This window comes from Pyxicephalus adspersus, chromosome 1 (genome assembly GCF_032062135.1).
Source record: "Pyxicephalus adspersus chromosome 1, UCB_Pads_2.0, whole genome shotgun sequence".
Taxonomy (NCBI): domain Eukaryota; kingdom Metazoa; phylum Chordata; class Amphibia; order Anura; family Pyxicephalidae; genus Pyxicephalus; species Pyxicephalus adspersus.
The window spans coordinates 7,683,098-7,701,842 of record NC_092858.1 but is presented as its reverse complement, the minus strand read 5'-3'; the positions used below and the strand labels follow the sequence as shown (position 1 = coordinate 7,701,842).

General features: G+C 38.0%; 1 protein-coding gene and 1 long non-coding RNA gene across 2 annotated transcripts in view; one reads left to right on the top strand and one right to left on the bottom strand.

Moving 5' to 3' along the window:
• The window catches only part of DLG2 (discs large MAGUK scaffold protein 2), a 767,759-nt gene that overhangs the window by 348,545 nt on the left and 400,469 nt on the right, over nt 1–18,745 (top strand). The window lies entirely within an intron of this gene.
• The window catches only part of LOC140324067 (uncharacterized), a 33,233-nt gene continuing 17,698 nt past the window's right edge, over nt 3,211–18,745 (bottom strand). The window contains exon 3 of the long non-coding RNA XR_011919482.1: nt 3,211–3,392. This is a non-coding gene — a long non-coding RNA (uncharacterized lncRNA). The remainder of the gene's footprint in view (nt 3,393–18,745) is intronic.

Here is an 18,745-nt window from a genome sequence, read left to right as displayed (position 1 = left end):
GAGGATTTTATACAGTAACTGACACCACGCTGCCTAATAATATGTTTAGACAAACATCTGACCTAATTGCATATATTAAAATAATGTACCTGTTCCGACTTACATACAATTTCAACTTAAGAACAAACCTACAGTCCTACATACAATTGTATGTAACCCGGGGACTACCTTTACTAGAAACATCTAGACTCAGTTATGTGGTGGAGGTCATATAGTATAATTGAATGAAAGATGCTTATTTGTGAGGACTGAAACATTGGAATTGCATATAATACTAATATAATAATATTATATAAAATGATAATAAATATAACAATAATAAATATAATTATAATAATACTTTTTTATAATAAATATTAGTGATTGTGTTTCAATCTAAATTAAACCAGTTATAAATTCACATAATACCCAAGGTCATGTAGCGTCTAAAGCCACCAATCCATGGTTTGTTAAAAATAAACTCGGGGGGCATGTCAGAACACCCACCAACGCTTCACAATCAATTACAGCAATTCAGGTCGGAGACAACGCCCCACCCCTTTCATAACTTAATATTCTGCAATGTTGGAGTTTTTGGGAACAACATAAACATATTTTGAACATCACAAAATCAAACCTTTCCTTTGATTTATGACTGCAATAGATTCAGAGTGCAACATCAGCCTTGAAATAGCAAAGAAAAGCTGATGCATGCAAACACTTAGACCAAGGCAATTCTTTGTCAAATTTTCAAATCGCCGTAATGTGAATGTTACAGGAGCTGTTATTTGAGTGTATTGTTCCAAAACGAAACGCCGAACATCTCAGAGCGACCTAGAGCCGTACATTCTTTTTTTAATACCTGCTGCATTTTGCACTCATACAATATGAGAAGGCTGAAAGTACTCCCTTTCCAATGTGTCAGAGAAAAACCAAACCATAGAGAAATCAGCCAATGTTAGCATTAAAACATGACATTTCTAATATTTCTTACTATGAAAAAAACTAGTACATCCTGAAGCTTAAAAATAACAGATTCACATTTTTCTACGCGTTTCACATCATTAGGGCATGGAGAATTTTTTTTTAAGTCTGGTATACTTATAGTGAGTTTATAACAGCAGCAAGGTTGTGCAGAATAGGATTTTATACTGAGATTAATACCTAGTAGTAGTGAAGCGTCTATACCTTTGGTCAATACCCCCACTTTGGGTTTAGTGACTGATACCATGCCCCCTGACACACACCATCTCCAGCCACTTCCTGTTCTCATTAAGAATCTGCCCTTGGCTCGTCCAAAATGCCTATTTGATGGTTCAAAGGACAGATGAAATTTTTTTCTTCTTCTATAGGAAGGCATTCTCTTTGTCAGCCTCTAAAATCTAGCCTGACCTTGTCCAATATGACTATAAATGCCTTCATTAAATAGGTATTTATTACAGAATAAGGACACATTCAGTCCTAATGAGAAAAGAAAGTGGTTGTGTGTTTCAGGGGGCGTCATGACTAGGGTAGCTCGGACCTTTGCCCCCAAACTTCCCCCCACGCCTAAACCTCTCCCCCCTCTCACTTGCCAGCCCCCCTCTTACACTCTTTCCAGAAATACCTGCAACCTGTTGCATTTAAATGGCTGGCAAGCAGCCGTTAATTTAACAATAAATGAACAACTTAACAATTTCCATACATTTAACTCTGCATATATATCTGTAACATACACTTAAAATAAACAACAAATAAATAACAAAATAAATTAACAATTAAATACCATCCATATAAACTATAAATGATTCCCTTTATTAATATAAAAACAATTCCTAACAGAACCAACCATTTTAACCCAAACTACTAGGTTGCAGGTCCAGAAGGTAAAGTCCGCAACACCATTACATCTCCAATCGTGACCAATACCGTCATTCCATTCTGGCCTCTAGCAGCACAGCATCACCTCAGGGGCCTCCACTGTTCCCCACTTAAAGGGGGACCCCACCATAATTAACCCAGGACCTTCCACCAAACCTCCACCGCCTACCTCACTCCTTATAACAGGGGGGATGGGTGGGAAATTTCTTCCTTCAAAAAACTGTCCTTAACTTCTGTCTCTCCCTCCTTTTACCCTTTCTTCTCTCCACCCCCTTTACTTCTGACCCAACCCTCTCTCTACCCCCTCCTCTTTCTGTAATTCAAACCTTAACCCTTTCCTCCCTTCTCTTGGGCAGTCCGAGCACGCCTGTCATGCAGCCCCTCTGCATATTTCCTTGCTACGGGCCTCTCTCTAAACTGAAAGTGGGCAAATTGATGAGAGGTATAGACACCAATTTACACAGCGCACAATGCAAGTCTATGGGATCTACAGATTGTCCCCAGGTTACATATGAGATAGGGACTGTAGGTTTGTTCTTAAGTTGGATTTGTATGTGTCAGAACAGGTACAATATTTTATTTAATGCAATTGGGACAGATGTTTGTCTCAACATATTATTAGGCACCATGGTGTCAGTTACTGTATAAAATTCTCAATGTGAGCTAATCACAAACAAAACAAACAAAAAAAAAAACTTTATGGAGCCTAGACATGCATGAACCTTTGGAGCAAGCTGTACTTTGATATGAAAAAAGAAACAACTGCAGAGTTTGCCTTGGTCATTAAAGAGTTACAGAGTTACAGATCAGCTCCACTCTTAAGATCACCCACAACATTAGCTGTGTTTAGCAAAAAACTTTCTTCTGCAAGTTATACAAACTGCTCCCCTCCCCCCTGCAAGCCTCTGTCCTGCACAGGAGCGAGCAGGGAATCTATGTTCATATCTAGGAGGCGTCCATATGTCAGATGTCCTTAACTTGGGGACTACCTGTGTATATAAATGTTTCAATCAAGCATTCCCTCGTGGGAATTATTTACTGCCATTGAAACGCATAAACCTGGAAGATTCCCAAGAGGGAATGTTTAAGGGAATATCTGATTCCTTGTTTTTTAAATAGAACGCAGATTTGCCAAGCTTTTACAGAATTGTTACACATGTGCAAATTAATCTAATTGAATCCAATATTTCTAATTGAGTCCAATATAAAAGCTTGGTAAAAGTTGGATGAATGCTTGGTTAACAATTTTATAGATGGACCCTGCGTCATTGATATTTGCTGGGTTAATAAAATCAGTACAAAATAATATATTATTATAGTGAACAATCAACAATCACCATAAGGAGAAAAGAAACAGACATGATTTTAAGTTAAAGCTAAACTCCTACCTCCTTTTTCCCTCCTTCTTTGGTTTGATCACATGACTTTATAAATCATATTTCTTTTAATAGGTTGGGCAGGTTCTGAGTTCTGCACATATTGTTGCCTTGCTTCCTTTAGTATTGTAGAGTCAGGGACTGCTTGATGACTCGATCCCAGGGGCTCTTGACACTCTTTGGATAACAGGAAGGAACAGGAAGCAGACAGCATTAGGTATAAGGTGAACATTTCATTTGGAGCTCTTTTTCTAATTTACCTCCTACAGGATTGTATGCTTTTAAAGTTGTTTTACAAGATGAAGTTAGACTTTAATGGAAACACTGCAATCATAATTTAAAATATGTCCTCACACAGAGAACACTTTATTTCCCTTTAGAACAGAAGTTACAGAATCACTTGCAGTAATTCAAATAAACAAAAAGTTTATGGCTCACTTAAGGACAGGGGCTGGAGTTATGCAGATTCTTCCTTCATGACCCCGTGCCCTCCTGGTATATAGTACCATCTGTGTTGGTAGATATGGCTGTATAAGTTTAGGCTGCATCTGTGCCATCAAGCAGACAGTCTTCATGAATAATCAGCTACCAGAGCATAAAAGAATATATTGCAGTGCTTCACCTACTATCCTGAAAGGAAGAATAAAATGTTTATGTTTTGCATTTGTACTGGAGACATAAATTTCTGCTTCAAGAATGGCATAAAGTACAAATTATACATAGACACGGTAATTTTAAAGGAAACCTGGGAGTGTTCTTGTTAAATCCAAAACTGCTGCTTTGTCGATATGTTGTTGAATTCATAGCTGAACCCTTTTTTATTTTTTATGGGAAACAAGAACAGAGGCAGAAAATGGCATTATAACCATATCGTTCCACTAAGAAGAATATAATAAAAGCATGAAACATAACACCACCACCTAGTGGCAGACCTAGTAATTAAAGTATAATATGTGAGTGGCTTTTTGTACCTATGTCTGTATTAACAACAAACTAACAGATATACAATTCATAATTGCTAGCAGTCCCAGAGAGATGTTAGCATAAGCTGTGAGCTCATTTTACCATGACCTGATCTGCATCCCTGATTTACCATATAGATAAACTGAATATTGAATAAGAACTACACGTTTTATCATTGCAATGTAATCTTTAAAGTTTAGTCTAGCATTTTTGCTCAGGCTACAATGATGGCTTTTTGATCAGAAGAATTTCCCCAGTTTCTTCCTCCCCAGTCATTGGTCTTCAACAAGGTAACTTTGTGGCATGTTGTAAGGTTAGAGGTTGCAGCAGGTGCTGTCAGATATTTGTGAACACAGCAAATAACTGCACAGACTTCAGGATCTGTATGGTTGTGTCATCTACAAGCCCGGCATCTCAAGCCAAGTAGTAGATAGTGACCCTGAATGATATATGAAAAAAAGGTGGGCATGTGTTTTGTAGATTCCTTTTATGTCCTCAGGATTTCACTATGGACGGGTACTGATATGAACTATACATAAAAGATTAAACCAGAGTACCATATACATCATCATATTGAGAATACTAAAATTATATCATAAAACCCTTTAAATGTATATATCTTTCACCAGTGCTCAACGCAAATCTCTTCTTCATCAGGCAGGGCAATGCATTGACCAACCATGGTGCATTGTCAACTAATACCCCTAGAACCCCACTACCAGACAACTTCACAGGGCCATCTCAGTCCAAAGAAGGACCTATCATTAGAGTTGGTCAATATGATAAAGAAAATTCAGCTTTTGCACCCCTGATCACCCTGTAAAAGTATATAAATGGTCCAACACAAGGGGGCGCTCTTTGCATCTGAAGGAAAAGAAATGTAAGCTCTGAATAAGGAAGGGATTCCTCACTGTAAGGTCTGTGAAATTGTGGAATCAGGAAGTATTTTATGTAAATTCTATAGATTGCTTTAAGAAAAAGTTGGATGCTTTTCTAGAAGCACGGAATATAAGTGGGGATTAAAGCTTTAAAGTAAAGACAACCGTGACTGTTGATCCAGGGAACATCTGATTGTCTTATTGAATCAAAAAGGAAATTTTCCCCGCAAAATGCGCAAAATGTACCAGGGTTATTTTTGCCTTCCTCTGGATCAACTATGTCCATAGGGTTTTATATCTGGGATATGTTTATTCCCTAGTGGTTGAACTTGATGGACTTCTTTTTTCAACCTGATTAACTATGTAACTATGTAACCTTTACCTACCATGTTTTAAAGAGAAGAACAGAGAAGAAAAAAACATCATGTCATGCTACTACATAAGTACCGTAGTAAAAATGTATTTTTTTTTATTTTTGGCAAATGACCAGTTAGGAGGGTGGGGGGAATGGGCATAGGATAGGGGACATCAGCATCAATGAGAAGGTTTAGGAATATACATACATACATATAAATATATATATATATATATATATATATATATATATATATATATATATATATATATATATATATATATATATATATTCAAGGGCAACAATGACCTTCCAATGTTATACTAGAAATTCCTAAACATTGGTTCACTTTCCAATGATTACACGCTATTTTTAATATTTGTTATGCAGTTTTACAATTATTTGATAATGAATAGATAATTTCCTTGCATAAATAATAATTATTGATTATGAATCCTACATGATTGAAGACAGTATGGACTTCTTTGTCCATCATCTCCGTTCCCCTCCTTCTCCTGTTTTTTCCCAATTCACATGAGCTGGCAGAGGTAGGAGCGAGTTAATGAAAGGTCGCTGTCTTATCCGAGGACTGCTTGTTCAGTAAATAACATTTTATTAAATGCAGTCTATATATATATAAAAGTCTCATTTCTCTCAAGTGGTTGGGTTGTTTTTGTGTGTGTATGTTTTCATTTCTTCCCCCGGGCACGGGGAAGCGTGGACATTATTGGTTGAACAACCGTAGGAGTCTGTGATCGTATTCGGTAGTCACAGCTATAATAATGATACAATCTTGTTAAATATTCATTTATTTTATTGCATCAATTAATCCCAAACCATTTGGATGTACTTTTAATGGCTTGGCGCTGCCTTCCTAGCCTATTTTTTACTGTTCTTCTATAAAATATCAGATAAAAAACATGAAACAATAAGTTGTGACTACATAATGTATTATATTAAAACATTTCCTAGTCCTAAAACAAAAATGTTATATCATTCAGTTTACCAGTGCTTAGATGTGGTGGCTGCATTAGTGGACTTTTGGACTGTGGACTTCTTTTCCCTCTATTCTTTCCTGCCAGTAACTCTAGAATGACAACTCTCACCCAATATATCTTTGGAAAAGCTGCTACCCTAGGACAGGAAGTGTCTTGGATGCTGGCTCGCCCTGCCGCAGTCTGTGGGTCCTTCCACTGAACTCTACATCAATACAGCACAAGGGGGGCTGGAGGAAGAAACTACAGAGTGCAATGGGTGGCTATGGGGGCTCTACCACATATGCAAGATAGAGGAACCATGAAAATGAGTACTTTGCATATCTCTGTATTATTATAGCAGAGACAATAACTGTAGGCTAATGGCCCAGGGAACATGGAAAGTAATTTAACTGGTCTGTGTTTGTTAGAAGTGTACATGAAATAATAATATATATTTATTATAAATAAATACCATTTTATTTTTTTAATATATGAAAAAAAGGAAAGCAGAATATGTTTTTTTTGTTGGAAAAATATATTGTGCAATTGTTGTATAACTAATAATAAAACATTTTATGAATATATATATATATATATATATATATATATATAATATACTTTCATGTACAGTTCTATAGCCTAGAGAAAGGAGAAGAAAAGTTTACCCAATACTCAATAGCCAACACGTTTCACCACAGGGCTTTCTCGGGGTGTGATGAGACCAATTGTGGACCCCTGAGGAATCCTTGTAGAAAAAAACAGTGAGTAATAGAAATCAGCTTTTTTTCTCCCATTTCTAAAATGCTTCACCCCTTGTGGGGTCAACAGTTATCTTGCTAAGAGTAGAGTGTACAGCACTAGGTCCTACTCCCCATCAATATAGGTGGGCTATTGACTATATATTTGTATGATTGTAACTAATCATGGACTATTATTAGGTTTTATACTATTATACTATTACAACATTTGCACAATATATTTTGTCAACAAAAAACCCTGCTGCTTTCCTTTCTCTTTTTCGTAAATGTACAGTATGTGACTTATTATTATTATTGATTTCAGGGGTTGGCATTTATTTGAATAGTCAAGGAAAGAGGGAACCTCCACTAACTATTGCTTTTATCACCTTACACAGTATGCTTTTCTAAGCACAAATAATATCCTCACGCTGTACTTTCAGTTCTGAAAGCACGGCAGTACCCCCAAGGATATAATTCCTGGCTCCAAACAATGACGGGCAGGAGTAGACTGACTTGTCAGAGATGTCAGACACAGCTGGGGGTATCTAAACAGCATCCTAAGGCACATTAAAATAAACTTGCCTGATTTTCATTTTTTAAATACCCTCACCTGTCCCTATTCTGTCACTGGCCTGCCATCATTTTCTTCTTCTCTTCCAGGGTTCTTAATTTCTGGCCATCTTGAATGGCCAGGCCATGTTGATGAACCTCCTGCACATGCACGCGGGAGTTCATTCAGTTTCAACATCCCCAACATCATTTGTGTGTGCATATGCAGCTCAGCAGATTTTATTAGATTACGATCAGCTACAAATTTTTTTTTTGGTTTGCTTGTCCCTTTCTGCAATAAACCCCTGCCTGCTGCAATTTTTCAAAGCAGAACTGGAGTTTTTCAAATCACAAATGCCCTAATGGGTGGATGTCAGTTTTGGCATTCCTAAGTATGCAGACCACCCTAGATAACACCCACACATGATACTGAGTCTCCATTATTCAAAGGCCTGAAATCCAATGAAAGAAGTGGGCAAGTTAGGGACAGTCAGCCTTGGGGAGGGTCTAGAGCAGGGGTGTCCAAACTTTTTGCAAAGAGTGCCAGATTTGGTGAGGTGAAAATGTGTGGGGGCCGACCACTAACCAGAGTTAGTGTGGGAGTGGTCTGCACGGGTCCCGCACAGCACACGCCCACCAGGGTGACCTGGGGGATTGCCTGTGCATGGAGTCTGTGTCAGTGTCCGTGTCAGTGCGGGGTTCGTGAGCACGTTCTTGAAATCAGAGTCCCGCACAGCACACGTCCACTCTAATGATGTAGGGGACTCCTATCCTGCTGTTTATGTAAGGCAGTTGAATAACTTTAATGAAATATAGAAAAACTTTTTTGTATGCGTGTATTTTATACTGTGGTCAACAGTGCTCGCGGCCACATATTATTGTTTTTTTGACAGAGACTGCAGGCCGGTGGAAATCTGAACACGGGCCGCAATTGGCCCCCGGCCGGACTTTGGACATGCCTGGCCAAAGGATGCTGGATGTCCCCCACCCAGAAAATGAGGCTGGCTCTATCTAATCTGTCCAACTGTGCAAGACTGAAGTTTGAATCCTAAATAAAAAAGAGAATATTCCACTATCAATTCCAATAAAAGTGAGCATTATTTCTATGTTGATGTAAACCCTGGCCTTGCCAAGCATGATAAACAGTTGTGGTGCAATTAGTCAGACCAGGAGAAGCAACACAACCTTGATTTAGCCATTTGTACAGCACTCAAGGCTTCTGAATAGGAGCTGCATCGACGCATAGAAAGAAAAACCAATAAAACAATTTACAGTTCTGTGCTGAGTTTGAGACTGTCTAAGGAAAACAAGGAATAAAAGACTTCCATCTCCCTCTTTATTTGCTCCTCTGTCCTCTAAGCTGAAGTGCTGCTTACAAAAACAGCGGCGATAGATTGACAAGCCTCGTATTCTACCTGTTTCATCGTTTTGATCCAATTCTAGATGCCCGTTGCCCTGGAAACCCTGAGGCCGAAACATTGCAAACCCATTATTAGCCGTTGCTCAAGTGCAGCTAATTCCTGCGACAGAAATCTATAATTGGCAAAAACAAGCTTTAAAAAAATCTTTCCCAGGACATATAATACCAGTCCCAAGGGGTTATTCTTCTTCTAATAATTATTATCATCTCTTACTTATAAAATGCCAAGCTGCTGACCTGTCCTGATGTGCAGTAAGTAGGTGAGCACGGCGTCATCGCCAAAAATGAACTGCAATGGTAAATAATGTTGTGAAACGCGTCAGCCTCAAGTATGTGCATAAAAATCCCTGATTGGCCAGGTTTGCTCTGGTTTGACATTTTTTACAACCTTAATTGATACACTAAGGCCCTTTTCATGGAAAACCATACAAGCAGCATACAGAAAAAGCCTGAGAGCAGCGAACAGCACCGCAGGTAACACATTTGTATGCAGTTGTACATTTGTGGTTGGAGCTGCAGCTGTTGCTAGGGTTGGAGCCATGGATTCCTTCCAAAAATGTGAAAAAAATAAACTATCTGGAACAGTGGTGCATTTCACTACAGCCAACTGGTTGCTAATAGTTAACTTGAATAGGCAGCATGGTGCCTCATAGGTTAGCACTCTGGTCTTGCAGCACTGGGTTCAAGGTTCAAATCTCGGCTTCTCTATCTGCAAGGAGTTAGCAGCTTCTCCGCGTGTCTGCATGGGTTTCCTCTGGGTACTCCTTTTTCCTACCACATTCCAAAGACATGCAGTTATGTTAATTGTCTTCCCCCTTAGACTGTAATAAAGACATATGACTTTGGTAGGGACATTAGATTGTGAGCTCCTTTGAGGGACTGTTAGGGACATGACTATGGACTTTGTACAGTGCTAAGTAATATGTCGGCGCTATATACAGGTAAATACTGTGTAATAATATTATTAATGGGAGCGGTTCCTAACCTCTCCACTTGAATGGAGTGGTTAGGGCCATAGTTCCCAATGGTTCCCCAATGGGAGTGGTTGGAATTATGGTTGAGTCTGCCAGTAACCAGCAGGTTTGAAATGACCCCAAAGGAATTCTGTTTCTTAGGAAAATTACCCTATGTATTGTGAGGTATATTTCTTAAAAAAAAATATTAAGAATTAAACAGACTTTGTTGCTTAAGCAAGTTTCCTGAAAATAGAAGGAAACTTTATACATACCTCCTAGAAAGTGGTGCATTCCTTTCCTCTTGTTTTATTGTCAATTAGTTGTATGAAAATGGAAAAAAAGAAGAAAAGCAGGTTTTTTGTGGCAATTAAATGTGTATTTGGTCTTTCAAATTACAGGGAGAACATATATCTTTCCAATAAAGTGATAAAATCAATATATATAAAAGCACAGTCAAAGGCTTTCATTTAAAGTCATGGGGTATTTTGACCCCAGTCTTTTCCAAACAGTATTCAGACAGAGCATGGCCCAATTCAGACGTGTTTTGCTGTCTGGCTTCCTCAGGGGATGTATGTTTACCGTTATGTAGAACGGTTATCAAAAATATAAGCATATATTGTACTTATAATTATCAATATTGTACGATGTACCATATATTAATATGAATAATGTATAATACACACAACATTAATCACATAGTTATAATGACAATATATGGTATATTACATATTGTCATTATAACTATGTGATTAATGTTGTGTATATTATACATTATTCATACATACATATATATATATATATATATATATATTTGCATAAATAAGGTAAATTATTATGTTATTTACATTCAAAACTGCTCCCTAATTTACCTTTTTTATGTATTTCTATATATGTATGGTATCATATATATTGTCATTTTGAATATGTAATTAATGTTGTGTATATATTTTACATCGTACACTACTGATAACTGCAGTGCCCCCCTGCAGCACTCAGTGGTTTCTCCCACTGGCCTCTGTCCCCGTACCAGACACAGTAGTTGGCAGGAGGAACCACTGAGTGCAGCGGGGGGCACAGCACATTGACACTCCCTGAAGTGTCAGTTCTAGAGTATTTCTTTCAATTAAAGTGGAGATCAGTGGCACAGGTAGCAGTAGAGATAAGTATAAACATTTACATCTTTTAACAGGGAAAATTTGCATAGGTAAAAGTGTCCCTATATTTTTTTCTCATATAATTTACAGTTGTTATACCTGCATAACTATTTCTGATGAAATTTTTAAATTATGGTTGATTAATTTAGGGAAATTTGTTGCTGAACAAAATGTCCTTAAAATGGGAAGGGGGAATTATTTGTACTATTTCTAATAAAAAAAATACAAACATAAAGGGACTGTCACCTACACAGATTTCATGAAAAAAGCTTATAACATAATAATATACATAGTTACATCCCCTACTGCCTCTATGGGAAAACAAAGCTGCAATGTAAAGAAATCCTCTGCTTTTTTGTCCTTTTAAATGAATACTTCTGGAATTATTGATCTGCCGTGTCCCCTGCAGGGCTCAGTGGTTTCTTCCATTGACTCTTGTATCACCACTGGACACAGTAGTCTGCAGGAGGAACCACTGAGCACAGCAGGGGACACAGCAAATTGACAGTCCCTGTAGTGTTGGTTTTAAAAGAGGATTTCTTTAAAGCAAAGTGAAGATCAGTGGCATAGGCAGCAGGGAAGGTAAGTATAAAATTCTTTTTTTTTTTTTTTGTAGGGAGAACTTGCTTGAGCCAAACAGTTTTTTTTTTTAGAAATAAGTTACAGGTATTATACACAAATATCTCTTGATGCCTAATTGATTAATTTAAAGTGACTGTTGCTGCAAAAAATTCTTTTGAAAGTGGGGGTATATTGTGAATTAAATTTCTAATAATAGTTTATACCTACCTGTACAAAATCACTAAACAGTGGTGTCCCCTGCAACACCCATGTTTCAGTACAGGGCATTGGGCATAGTACTTGGTAGAAAGAACCAAGAAAGGTGGAAAGGTGTTGGTTTTGGAAGAGGGTTACCTTATAATGAAGCATAGTTCAGTTCTGCAGGTAACAGTTCTGCAGGAAAGAGAGGTAAATGTATACTTTAATATTATCCTTATTACTTCTTTTACCAGGAAAGCTGTTTTCAGAAAAAGAAGCATAATATACTGCAGTCTGACCAGATGCATTCATTTTTTTTTTTTGGTAACAACCTTTTGTAGCAAGTACAGAAAATATCTGTTAATTATACCAGAAATACAGTCCCTGTGATGCCCTTGTGATGGAGATAAAGGTAGACATCCACACGCCTGACCACCATTGCTCCCTTCAGTGGAGGGGTAACAATATCCATCCAGGGATCGGAAGTGTGTTATTTCACAGGGTCACCAGGTGAAAATAAATAATACAAAGCCTGAAAAAAACAAATGCAGCCACCACATTTAGGAATCGGAAAGCTGCAAAGTTTCCTTTTTATTGTATGCTTAGATGCACATTTATACTCCCAGACCTGTGCCCCTAGCATGTCCTGATCTCTGCATTACTTTCTCTTACTTATTGTGGTCAGTATTAAACTTTGATTTTGTTTATTTTATTGTTTTATTTAGTCATGTTGCATATAAATATTTTGTATGGTCCCTTACCAGGCTGAGCTTTCAGCTTGCAGTGACTATTCAGAACATAAGGAAGAGAGCAACAGTTTCAGGCACCTCCATCTTTCATTGGGTTCATCAATAGAAGTGTTGATTCTGTGGGTTGTTATGTAACAATCATTTAGTCCATTAGGGTAAAAAAAATCCATCCTTGGATTGGAGGTTGTGCAATTAATGAATTGCCATTGCTTGGATTGCAAAACAATATAGATATACAGTAAAATGCAAAAGGAGGTGGGGGGTACCTGCTACAACTTAACCAACTTACCTAGAACAAAGAAAGTAATGAAAAATAAAGAGAAATATATATATATATATATATATATATATATATATATATATTATGGTGCATAAATATGCAACAATTCAAAGTGACATCCATTAGCAAATGTAAGTACAATTGAATTAGAGTCTCACCGCTTCCGTGAACTTATTGGGGTTTCTTTAGACTTAGCACTATACAAGTTTCTCCTAATCACTTATTATATATATATTGTGAGGGGTTAAGCTCAGGATCGCCTTTGCTGGGGTCAAAGGACACTTGCTGATTCATCCAATTCAGATCACACACTGAGGTAAAGGTGTTAAGCTGACTTGTAGTCAGGTTTTTTTGAAAGTTGCAGATAAAATAACAAAAATAGCGAAAGAAAACCTCGCCTGTCCGGCACTTACTATACATCTGACGTTCCTGTCTATCAGCAGGAGGGCTTCTCCCTGTCAGCTCAAAACCAAGCTTTCAGCAACCTTACACTCACTTTTTAGCTCACCCAGACTGACTTTCTGAGTTTCTCAGCCGAGCTCCCTCACAGACCGACTGTCTATGTCTCCAGCAGGGCTCACTCACACAGTCCATCTGGCTGTGCCCCCAAACATAGCTCTCTCACACAGTCCACCTGTCTGTGTCTCTCCAAGCCAAGCTGAGCCTGCACAGACCCCTGTCTGTGTCTCTCCAAGTTAAGCTGAGCCTGCACAGACCCCTGTCTGTGTCTCTCCAAGTTAAGCTACTGACTGAGGTCCTGGCTCCATGTTATATCCCCACCCTCAGTGCTTCTTCATTAATTATTTCACAGGTGAGAGTCTTCCACCTGCTACTTCACACAGGAGAGGAATCTTGGGCAAATATACCTCACATAAAAGCGGAATCTTGGGCAAATATATCTCCCTTCCACCTCCAATCCTGCCTTGGTGTCACAAATATATATATATATATATATATATATATATACAGTGGTACCTTGGTATATGTCCTTAATCCGTTCCAGGTCCTTGGACTTATACCAAACTAATTTTTCCCGTAAGCAACACAAGGAAAATGATTAATCCATTCCCAAGAAAAACAATCCTATTGGTATTGGCATATTATACATTGATGGGGCTGTATAATAATAATAATTTAATCACTGCTTAATACTAAAATACATAAATACAATACAAAAGCAATTAGATAAAATAAATGAAAATGTAATCACCTGCCTACTAAGATGGTGCTGAGAAGGGAGGAGGAGCAGAAACTCAGAAAGGGGTTTTTGTATTGGTGACAGATGGTAGGAAGAGCCATACACCTCCATAGAAGAGAGCTTTGACATGTTCCTGTTATTGGAAATCATTGCAGTACATATCAGTATAAATGTTTGTAACATTTTATGGTCCTTCTGTCTAAACAAAATATATTTTCCACTTGAAAATAATGATTCAAGAAGCACAAATGTTTAGCCGTTTCGTGTAATATATTTGATGGCCAATGTGGGAATGTTTATATATAACTTTTCCATGGTTACCTATCTCTTCTCCCATTCGTAACAAGGTTTCTATGGTTATTGCTACGGCAAACAGCGATGCGTCTCGGAGAACCTAGGAAAGGAGAAGCGTTCTGATTTAAAATCTAATTGCTGCTTTGAATAAGCAGCTGTAACCATTAAAATACACTAATTAGATTATTGTTTTTGAAGCCATAATAACACATTAAGTCTTTGATCATTTGATTGCATGGTGAAGGTCCAGAGCGTGCAAGTTTTTTTATGATCTGACAATGTGTGATTTTTGCATCATGTAATTCTAAGAATTAGGATTAGATAGGTTATAAAGAGGTGTGGGGGGCCAAAACAAATAACTATTGCCCCTTTGATTTAATAAAGCTTTCCAAGACGATGAGTAATCCAGCAAACCTGGAATTAATCTGGTCCAAAATTGAGAACATTTGCTAACAAATTAGCCAGTGACTTTTAGGAAATCCATTCCAGGTTTGCTGGATTGCCCCGATTTACTGATAAAAGTGTATCCTCTCCAGCCTTGGAGAGCTTTTAAATCAAGGTCTATGTGTATGAGGTTGAAAAAAATAATAGAACTATTTGAAAGTAGACTAATTTGAAGGATCTCCAAAACGCAGGACCATGCCCTTGAAATGTGTCTAATATATTCAATAAAATATTATATGATTTTTTTCCAAAACAGAAATATCAGTTATTGCTGCAAAGCCTTCAATTTTCCTCAGCAATAACGTATCCATGTAGCATGAGCAAGAATAGGAAGCATCTTTGTGCAAGTAGATGGAAACATCTTCGTGGGGTTGTGCCAATAGATGGTTTCTCATCTAGGTATACTCACTTTTTCTAAACTGCCATTCACACGAAAGAAAATGAATCACGAAGAAGCATGGTTAATGTGTTTTATACCTCTTACAGTTGAAATTCCCTATATGTTTCTAAATTTTTTTTAAAAATTAAGTATTAAAATATCTAACAATAATTCTGATTATGTCTAAAGTAATGTTCTCAACCAGAGTTCCTTCAAAGGTTGCTATGGGTTCCTTCAGCAATGAGCAATTTATTCCTCTCAGTTCAGATTCCCTGACACCAATGGTTTTTTTTGGCTATCTGTAAGGGTAACATTCTTTCCAATGACCACCATATGTATTGTGAACTGTAGATACATTAAATATAGAAGGGGTTCCCTGAAGACCTGAAAGTTGTTTCAAGTATTCTCACATGTTAAAAACAAGATGAGAAAGGGTCTAGAGCAGTGGTCGTCAACCTGTTGGGCGTCACAGACCACTAAATTTACGGACTTTGGACCACGCATGTGCGTGGAGCCGTGTGTCACTCAAAGGGGAAGAAACTTCCCCCAGAGTGACGTCATTATACCAGAAGCCGTCCACTCTCCCATCCCAGGTTTGAGCCTGAGGCTGTGATGCATATGGAAGACAAGGTCCGCGGCTCTGGCTGGTGCACCCCCACAATAGTTTCCTTCTCCTGGGGTGGGGCCAGAGCCACAGACCACCAAAATTATCTTGTGGACCACCAGTTGGTGACTGCTGGTTTATGGTAACAACTATTGATATCAGATATCATCTAATGTACCCCACTAGCATATAGATGTAAAAATACTGACTTTTGCTTTGTTAGATGCTGTGTGTGATCTGGTAAAGGGATTTATTGGAACAATAGTTGACCCTAGCATACGTCTTCATTGGGGATATCATTTCATGGTGGGCAACAAATCCTGCCCCATAGTTCCAAATACATGAACACCCCGCTAATAAATAAAACCCAGGTCCCTGTTACATCCCACCCTAACTTTTGTCTGGAACAGAGCAGTAAGAGTAAAATTTATGCTGCTCTATAATGGTGGTGACATGACAGTCACTATTCGAAGGACCCCTTTCGCTAATTTGGGTGAATCTATGTGCCCATTAGCGATTCAGTTTGCCTTTTGGCAATTTGATACGTTGCTAAATATTATATCACATGGCATTTTTACATAACATGTTTTCTGCTACTAACAACTTGATAGCATTTATCACTGTCATGGTATGATATTATTGATCATATCATGACGTTTAATCTAGGTTTGGGTAAAGTTTAGGATTTAGTTGATGTCCACATGGGTGTCAGCTTGTAAATGCCAAAGAACAGCGTATACAGAAGACATTTACACTAAGATGTAAAGATGTAGTGAAGCTATGTGCAGCTTTCTTGAAGCAACCTTTTGTTCCAAATGAACACAGATCTTAAAAGATGTTGCTGGCTTTTAGTAGAAGCAAGCAATTTGCAGGATTTCAGGAAACTGAAGGAACTGATGGGTTTAGAGTTTCTTTTTTATCTTTCTAAGTGTAACTGTAACATGGTGACCTATTTACTTGTTCAATTATTGTGTCAGTGTGATCGTAGCACAAATGCACTAAGAATGAGACTTGTGTCAGAGTGTGCTCTTTTTGCCTCTTGTGTCCCACCAATTTATTATTATTATTACACATTACACAGCGCTGTACAATAAACAGGGATTGCAAATTACAAACAGATACAGACAGTGACCCAGGAGTGTGATGACCAATGATGACACATCCATAGTGTAGGTGGTCCATTTGGCCTCTTTCTGTCATCAGGTGACAAGGCTCCCCCGTCTCTATCCCAATACTTTTGGCCTCTTGTCCCCTGAAGGCATCTTCTAGGTCCTCTCTTATAGTCAGAGTTCATAGGCAGAATTAATAATCTGGATAAGGCTTCCTCTCCTTAGAAGACCTAACCTTATGTCTGGTGTAAAACTGGTTCCTCAAATCCAAACTTTTATGGTCTGTCTAGACTAGCCTTTTTCAACCCTTGAAATAACTTTCAGATTTTAGAAGAACAATGCCAATAATTTTTATATGAACAGATCACAGTACATTAGTGTGGTGGTCAGTGGGTAGAATGCCTTGTACGTAGCTGGCCATTGAGAAGAATGCCAACCTTACAGATAGCCAACAAAATCATTGGTGTCAGTTACCCAAGTCTGATTTGTGTCCCTCTTTTCTCCTTTCAGCATTAGCCTTTCGTCACTGTTAAAGTTTCTTTTGTATGACAAGGATAAACGAGGAGTCTCAGACATGGAAACTTCTGGGAAAGTAAACTTTTCTTAGCTTTATTATCAATAATTTACTTCATTAAGTAGAGCAGAGTAAATTGACATGTCTGTACAAAGAGTCATCATAATAACTTCATGGCTCTGTAGGAACCATGAAATCCCTTGGTGGGGCATTGGTCATTTTATGGGTATTCTCCAGGCTACTCCCATCATTTAAAGGTTTTCAAGTTAGGCTTTGACCACAATATGCTTATTGGGACTTCTCCTGCATCCTACATCCTATAAAAACCCTTACAACTACACCTACAAAGAGGTTGATTTATCCAATTGTCCTGTTTACCAGACTTCATATCGGCAAAGGTACTGTAAGTCCTTCGCCTACACCAGTCTCCTCTCAGTACCATTACCAGATCATAGAATTTTCTCATTCTCTCTAGAACTGAATAACTCTTTCTTGTCATTGAACCCCATTGCATAACTTTTTAGGAATATTACCCTTTACTCAGCATTTTTCCTAAGCTTGAATCATGTAGATAAGTAAGTAAATCTGAAGCAGTGATTCTCTTGTAAAATGAAGTCTTTTCATTCTTCAATGAGCTGTAATACAGTCTCCTGGGGATTGCAGAGTAAAACATTCTTACTACTTGTTAACTGCAATCCACGGGAGATTTGACAATAGTTCTCAGGCTGCTCCACTTCATAAACACTATGGATGTAGTCACAAGCAAGGGGCCATTATGCTAGCAGCTGGTAATGAGAAGCTACACACTCTGTAAATCACACTTATTGAATTAAAAAAAAGGGGAAGAAGGACATAAAAAGAATGAATTGAAACAAATGGTTTTACTTAAAGGGAAAGCTGTCACTAAGTTCTGCATAAAAGCAGCCAGAAGATGTTTTGCTGTTAGGTGGTGCCAAAAAACATTCCCTGTATGCCCAAAGAACCCTGGTCACTAGTTACTAGGCTTCTTTGGTTGTGTTCAGATGGGCATTTAAGGAAACATTTGGTGCTTAGACCCTTTCACCACCGCTAAAACTCCATGACTGTGAAAATGTAGTGTATTCCTTAACCCAGTACACATATGAAAACATGGTAGGTACAGTTCTGGGTTGGACTGAACCACCTATCACCTATAAGTGCAACAAGAAAGCTTTGGAAAAGTTCTATTC